Genomic DNA, 8,050 nt, shown 5'->3' on the forward strand with positions numbered 1-8,050 from the left:
TGTGAATATGCCGATAACGGACTGTAGAAATCCTTTGATGTGTCTTTCGGTCTCAGTATTTTTTCTTCTTCTCGGAGCTCATATAAGATTCAGTTTTTAAGTGGATGCGCAGCTGCAGTCAGTTTTCATGCTCTCCAACTTTTCCAAAGTTTCAGATAGCGATATTCACTTTCTTCTCTCTCCTCAGAGGGATGGATAGGCTAGCTAGATAGATGACCTGATGAGTGGGAATGTCCAGTCGAGGCAATATAGCTTCACCCCCTCTTTATACAGACAAGAGAAAGGGGGAGGAGAGGGTACAACAGAAGGAGGGGTATGGAAGACCTAAAACTGGGTGGGGACATGGGACATCACACACACACTTTGCACACACACACTTTGCATTGCACATATTGACTCCACATGAATTAGGTAAGAAAGCTGGCAGCTGAAAGGACCCCCCAAAACACACATAGCTTGAAATAAGTGTTTGGAAATTATACTTAAAATTTATTTGTGGTGTACATGAGTCCAAAAGTCTCTAGTCTGCTTCTTTTTTTACATGAATTTTGCCCAAATATTAAGAATTGATAGATAGATAGATAGATAGATAGATAGATAGATAGATAGATAGATAGATAGATAGATAGATAGATAGATAGATAGATAGATAGATAGATAGATAGATAGATAGATAGATAGATAGATAGACTGTAGAAATGATATGACCAATAAGTTATAACAACATACATTACTTTAACTCATCAAAATAAGTAAAGCAATTCTTTTTGTAAGTTATACAAGACTCAACTCATTTTTAAAGTCATTTTAATGTAATTTAAGTTGAAATAACTTAAATAGCCATGTTGATTGTACTTTAAAAATGTAACAGTAATTTAGGTAGATAGATAGATAGATAGATAGATAGATAGATAGATAGATAGATAGATAGATAGATAGATAGATAGATAGATAGATAGATAGATAGATAGATAGATAGATAGATAGATAGATAGATAGATAGATAGATAGATAGATAGATTTATTTTTTAATAATTTTAATAATTATTTAAGCATTGTTTAAACGTTTAAACAAATATTAGAATTCAGACAAGTATAGAAAACAATGCTATTTTTTTTTTACATCAAATTTACAAATATTATGCCAACAAAAATATACAAAAGTACAAATAAGTGCACAGCAGTGTATGTGGATTAAAAAAAATATATTTACATGGTGATAATATATGTGCTGTTGAGTGTGTATGTTTTTGGTTAGAGATTAGCACTGGTCAAAGAGGTGTGTGAATTATTGGCTGGCCTGGCCTGGTCAGTTAAGTGTGTGTTTGTGTGTGTGTGTGTGTGTGTGTGTGTGTGTGTGTGTGTGTGTGTGTGTGTGTGTGTGTGTGTGTGTGTGTGTGTGTGTGTGAACGAGCTGTGAAGTGCTGATTATAGTGTAGCTGTTGGATCTATGAGCTCTCTCTTTACTAATGAGCTACTATTGTACTTCACTACCTAGAACAAAACCTCACAACAGGAGAGCCAGCCTGACACACACTTACACACTGGCCAAAGACTGTTAAAGCTAATGTTCACCTTCTTCATCAAAAGTATAGATTTACATGGTCTAATACTCATTGGCTTGACTTTTGCAGGCATAAAATGGCATAAAACCAAAAAATGGAGCAAAAAAACAACTCATAATGGCGGAGCATTAGAATTAAAATTCATCACACAAAAGATAAATATAGTTTAGGGGTTAAGCTAGGATTTAAATGGAGCCAGTGTTAATTCAGGAACACCCCTGTGTCATTTGCATGTAAACATCGCATTGAATGATGTATATATGCTCCCTTGTGCTCAAGTACAAATGTGGAATTTTTTTGTTGGAGACAAAGTTGCAAAGACTATTTACCCTAAAACCGACTGAATAATAGAAGAGTCACTTTCTAATGGACAGAAAGAGTGAGTTTTAGCTCAGAATGGCTTTTCTTTGTGTGCATGCTATTGTTCAGTCATGAAACTAAACTGGACAGACACCCTAGTGTGTTATGGGTCCAGTATGGTAATGTTATTAGATTTACAGATACCCCATGTGTCTCTGTGCGCATGTGCGTTATAATGAGCCGGAGTCGCGAATGGCTTGGCTGTGCAAGACAATGCGTAAAACTAGTACAATATGCAAATAACATAGCAGCTCCATCAAGCAAACAAATGACAGTAAATATCAGATCGTTTGTGGGAGTATTTATGTGAGTTAAGTAGGGTTTTGCTAATTGAAATAAAGCTGAAATAAAATATAAATAGTAGATGGAAAACTTAAAGTAAATGAACATTAGAAATGTTGCCTTTGCAAGTAACAGGAAAATGCAATGTGCTGGAGTAGATTTTACAAAGTGCTTAACTTTTGCATTGTCAATATAAGATCTTGACCAAAAATTGTATGCACCTCTTGATGGAAATAAATGTTGTGATGTTATTTCCATCAAGAGGTGCATCGATTTTCTTGTATTGACAATGCAAGAGTCAAGCACTCTGTAAAGTCTCCTTCAGCACATCCCAAAGACTTTCAATGAATTTAAGGTCTGGATTCAGAGGTGCCAATTCATGTGTGAAAATGATTATTCATGCTCCCTCACAAACATTCTTTCACAATTTCAGCCTGATGAATCTTGACATTGTCATCCTGGAATATGACCGAAATGTGTCTTTCTACATGACTGTTTAAGAAATAAAAAGCTACACACATCAATTTACTGTTAGAACTGTTGTCTAACATACAACATTGCTAGAAACATAATAATTGCTGCAATAATGATCCAAGACTCTTAAGCATTTTACTATTTAAATCCAAACAGTGTATTTGTGTGTGAAAAAAAAAAATCACAAAATTACCCAAAATTTTTTAATACAATTTAAAATAAAGCTATTTCAAAATATGAATAAAAACTAATAGTGAATAAATAATACTAAAAAGTCACCTAATAAAGTGTGCAGAGAGAGAGATAATAAGTGTGCGAGTGTGCCTTAGTTGACCTCTTGGAGTGTAAGTGTGTGTTTGTGTCCATAATGAAGTGCATATGTGTGCAAACCGAGTGTGTGAGCCATATGTGTGTCCACTCTTTGACCTTTCTCATGAGTGTGACCATTTATCTCAATTCGTCTTTGATATACTGGGCCTGTCATGGAGTTTTAGTGTGCGTTTTAGGTTGGTCTGATATAGTGCAGCTGTCGTGGATGCTGCCCATCCTTATTAAAAATCCATTTGTGCCAACCATGTGTGTGTCTGTGTGTGTGACTACACATCCTCTGAGCCTTTTTTCATGTCAATTAGGATTAGAACCCAGCATGTAACTAATGGACGAGGTGGACAGCCCGGTACTTCAGTCCAAAGACCAGCTTTATTTGACCCCATGCGAGTGTGTGTGCATATCTATTGATGTGTGTGCAGATACCCTTATTTATTGCTTTATAGCGTTTGCAAAAATGTTCCTCACCAGTGCCATGCATTCTGTGTGTATGTCTTTTAATTCTCCCTGGTGATTCACATTGCCCCCTGCCAATTATTCCCTCAGTTTTAAATATGCTAATGAAGTAGCATTCTTATTCGGAGCCACCTGGCATCCATGGAGACTGATACCTAGAGCGCATGCATGAAAACACAGGCTTGGCGAAGATGTTGGGGTCAGTTTGCTCGTTGACTCGTAATGAAATCACAGACGCAGCATGGTCTGGGTGGGTGTATGTCTGTGACTGTGTGTGTGTGTGTCGTAACGTTTGCTTTATTGGGGATTAGATGTCATTACTTGGATTAACCTGCCTCCTCAAATAATCCCTCTGCTTAGAGACGTGTGTTACTGACTCCACCCGCTGTACCGACACACACACACAATCCTGAGGAAGAAATTTAGATGCCTTAAAATGTAATTTTACATTGGTGGTGGTTGAGGAGAGACCCCTGATATGATTGTAAAGCGCTTTGGGTGTACAGTAGTACATATGAAAGCGCTATATAAATGCCTCATTCTATTCATTCATTCTATTCTAATTTTAAAAAAAAGTAAAAAAAAAAAAAGTTTTAATTTATATCACAGATAAAGCAACAAGTAGCATATAAAAAGGTAGACATGTTACATGTAAAATTGTAAATGTTGACTGTTGAATCTCTGCAGAACAGAGGAAGAATTTTCATATGGAACGTGCTGCTTGATCTTTACACACACACACTGACCTTAAAAACACCCCTGTCCCAGCAGGCAGAGGTCGAGTCCATCTTTCAGGAGCAAGAGCACATGATGTGTCAATCAGCAGATAGACACACATAAAAAAAGTTTGGAAGGGAAGTGAGAGACTTTGGTGTCTTTTAAAATTCTGAAGAAAATACTGATGTGCCCCTGAACAACACTGTACAAAAAAAAAAAAAGGTGTTCAGGTACTTTAAAAAATGATGAATGAATGAAATTGAATGAAAGCAGGCCTATTTGAACTAATAAAATGTGGTACTTCACTTGTGGTACATCATTTACTTGATCTAAAAATCTATTTTTTCCAGAGAAAGTTATGGTGTCAATGTGTCTAATTCTATTTATAAATGTATTATATTATTAGATTATAATGAGGATATTTGAAAAATAGTTAAGATTCTTTAACTGAATAGAAATTAGTTTTTTTCTTTTGGCCCAGCGCTGAGTTCAAAGTGAGAGTGTGATTGTTTGTGCCAAGTGCGTTTGTATAATATTGGTTCAGTGTAACAGGAAGTGTTATCAGTGTGGGGCTTTGTTGACTGTTGCAATAGCAGATAAGAGTGGCATTCCCCATAACCTTTCTTCCTCCAAAACTAGATTACTACCCTCCCTTTACAACACACACACACACACACACACACACTGAGACAATACCCCCTTCTGAAGTTTACAACTCCAAGTAGTTACTGCCAGGAAGCGCATACCCAAACTACTCCCCCAACATACTCCCTTCCTCCAACGTACCCATGTAGGCTCCTCATATATATTTGTGTGTGTATGTGTGTGTATATATATATATACTATATACAGTTCCCTTTTTAAAAATACAAACATTTTAAAAAGCTGTAGACCAAAGAAGAGAAAATGTCTCTTTTGGTAAGGTTGTAGGCCCTTTTCATATTTTGTCTTAAATTGGTCACTGAATGTCTGTATTTTGTTGCATGAAAGAATACCACTGTTAAGGAAAAGTAAGAATACAACTAATTTGTAAGAAAGGCTTTAGAATCAGAGCCTGCATGGTTGGCTTTTTCAAGTAAATAGACAATATACAGAGAATTAAAAAAAATTGCTAACCAATTTATTTTTACCAGTAGAGGGCGCCCCGTATTCTGTTTTCATTTCACAACCGAAATTACTTTTATGCAGTATGTCAGTTTTATCAGTAAATGTTAATTAACTGTATGGAACTCAACACAGTATGATTTAAATATCAGAATTATATATTGTGAATTTTATTTCCTTTCTAACTGTTCTCAAGTGTTACACTTGAAATTGACCTGCAGCATCTTGTAGTAACAAGAAGAGCACATGGTCATGAAACTAGACACTATGTAACCTCACTTTCCATATAGGCCTATAATTTGAGACAATGTAATCTAGATGAGTGGATTTTAATGTCATGTAAACATTTTAAGATTAAGTGCATATAGGAATGTCATTTTCAAGATCCTTCAATGGCCATAATCCAGAGTTAGCAGTTAGTTAGCAGATCTTTATATCTATAGTGACTTACACAAGACTAATTACAGGGGTAGTTGTCCTGCAGCACAGTGGTGTTAACTGCCTAGCTTAAGGGCACAGTAATGGCTCATATTACCTGAACCAACAATTTTGTAGAAATTTTCAGCGCAACTCTTCCATACTGAAAATGATATTTTATTACTGGCCAAAATATATTTGAAACAGGGAGTAAATATAAGTTGCAAACAGCATAGTTGACTAGTTTAGACTATGGTATGGTTCAAATATATTTTAAAACACATAAAATGTTCTACAGGGAGCACTACAGGGAGCAATAAAACTGTTAAAACTAAATAATGATTTTTTTTTTTAATATATATATATAAATGCAGAAAGTTTTCTGTGAGGTTGTGTTTAGGAGTAGGTTTAGGGTTAAATCATATAATATATACAGTTTGTACAGAATAAAAATCATTATGTCTATGGAAAGTCCTCATAAAACATGGAAACCCAACATGTGTATGAGACAATATTCTCATTTTTATTTTGAAATATATACATTTTTTTTGTGTAAAAAATAAATAAATAAATTACAACTAAAAAGGCATTAAATAAAAATATTATATATAATATAATATATATTTTTTCACAAAATACATTCAGCAATATATTTTCCTATTTTAACTGCCATGAGTTACCTTCACCCACTTTAGATAAAGTTTGCCCAAAAAGCATAATGTGTAAAAAAAATAAAATAAAATTAAGACTCCACCAGAAAGTTTTTAAATCATTACAAATGTTAAGCAGATTTAGATGTGGGAAAGGGGTGGGGTTTCGATTTCAATAAATCCTCTTTACCTTTCTTTACTGGTTAATTACTTACTGGGGTCATACATTCAAGCCAATCAGAAACAGCTGAGAGAAATCGCATGTGTCTTGAGGGTAAACTGAAGTCTATTTTCAGTCTCTGAGATCTTCAGACACAGTTTGTCTGCTGATTAACTGCATATGGTGAGCCAGGCCTTTTATCCAATGAACACCAACAGAAAGATTCTGTATGTCTATGAAATGTGCTCATGGTATCTCTTGATTGGCTTTGGTGACACCTCTTTTTTTCTTTGAGTTGTTCTTTTGTTGTGTTATCTTCTGTTCGGTCTGAGTGTAGTCATCTATGGGACACACGTATAGACTTTAGGTGACATTTTGATTTAGTCAATTTCTTTGTGTGTGTTTGGATAAATAAAGTGTTTACCTTGATGGTCTGTATTATATGTGTAGACTGCAGCCAGGCCAAATAAGCACATGATAGTAAAAGCAATGATGATGAAGACCAACTCAAATCCAGAAAATAGAAGATCCATAACACACACACTTCCACCCCTAAACACACAGAGAAAGAGAGAGACAAAGGCATTATATAAAATATGATTACAGAGCAATAAGCAGTTCATTATTTCTCTCAAAAAGGTTTTAAAAGTGAATGTAGAAAAAAAATAAGTGTGAAAAATTGAAGCAACTGCGATATGCAGGGCCTTTAAAACTTAAATGCAAGATTGATTGAACAGGGAAAATCCATTAACAAGCTGCATGTACTCAGAATCAATAAACTACATTTAGATGTGTAGTTGTGTTGATGAATAAAGCGAGCCTTAGAAGGTAGAGCTAAAAAAAACCTACAAATTAATGCAAAGAGATAATGCTTGTATTGCAGGGTCATGATTAGTAAAATTTACAAATTTGGTACAAAATAGCCTATTACATGAAGATCATAACTTTTTGATATGAAAATCCCAAAACTTAAATTACAGTGTTATCCAGGGTTATTTTTAATAACCATAAATGTTAACCATAAAATGTCAACCATAAAATAACCATAAAATGTTTTACTTACACTTTACTATAATATAAAATAAAATATTTTTATTTCATCTAGGTGCCTTGGCATCATTTTCATTTAGTTAACTTGATGTATTAAAATGACTAAAACTGCAATAAATTAATTTAAAAATAACTATATGGACATTAAAAAACAAAAACTAATACAAATTTGAAAAGCACAACAAAATTACTCAAACTAAATAAAAATAAGACTGAAAATATAAAGCTAAAAACGTATTAAATATATTATCTGTAACAGTATATCAATATATCACTAATAAAAATGGTGTCATCATCATAAAAAAACGTCTATTTCATAGACTTTTAATTAGTTATTGCATAGCATGCAAAATTTATTCTTTTGAAGTCAGCATTTTCTTTTATAGGGCCTTAGGGCCTTGTAGAGAGAGAAAAATTGATTTAAATACCTTGTTTTGCTTGCTTTCAACAGGATTCAACCAATCAAACCTCATTCCATTTATACCACA

This window comes from Scardinius erythrophthalmus, assembly GCF_964197995.2.
Source record: "Scardinius erythrophthalmus genome assembly, chromosome: 3".
Lineage (NCBI taxonomy): Eukaryota > Metazoa > Chordata > Actinopteri > Cypriniformes > Leuciscidae > Scardinius > Scardinius erythrophthalmus.